The sequence below is a fragment of the Microtus ochrogaster genome, chromosome 2 (assembly GCF_000317375.1).
Source record: "Microtus ochrogaster isolate Prairie Vole_2 chromosome 2, MicOch1.0, whole genome shotgun sequence".
Lineage (NCBI taxonomy): Eukaryota > Metazoa > Chordata > Mammalia > Rodentia > Cricetidae > Microtus > Microtus ochrogaster.
Genome location: NC_022010.1, coordinates 67,796,317 through 67,796,876, shown reverse-complemented (window position 1 = coordinate 67,796,876; position 560 = coordinate 67,796,317).

Sequence of the window (560 nt, the reverse complement as noted above, 5' to 3'; positions counted from 1 at the left end):
AAAGTCCAACACCCTTTCATGATAAAAGTCTTGGAGAGATCAGAGATAAAATGAGCATACCTTAACATAATAAAAAACAATATACAGGAAGCCAACAGTCATTATCAAATTAAATGTAGAGAAACTCACAGCAACTCCACTAAAATCAGGAAAAGACAAGCCTGGACACTCTCTCCATAGCTATTAAATATAGTACTTAAAGTTATAGTTAGAGCAATAAGACAATTCTCTTTTCTTTCTTTCTTTCTGGACTTCAAAACATTTTTTAGATAAACATTTTAAGTTTTATGTCTTTCAGTCTTCCATTCTTTATATCTCTTTTATAAATTCCTTCTTTGAATTTGTTAACAAAGTTACAGTTGTAAGTATGCCTATCTATAACTTCATAAGAGGAACTTTTCTTAAGAAACAGAAGTTGCCAAATATTATTCTGTCAACTGGAATTTATAACTGAAAATGCTGGAATAACAGAGTCACAGTATGGTTATTACATAATGACAACATTTTTTAACATTGATGGAAGACTGAAACTCACAGAATATAAAAGAAGTGATGTACAC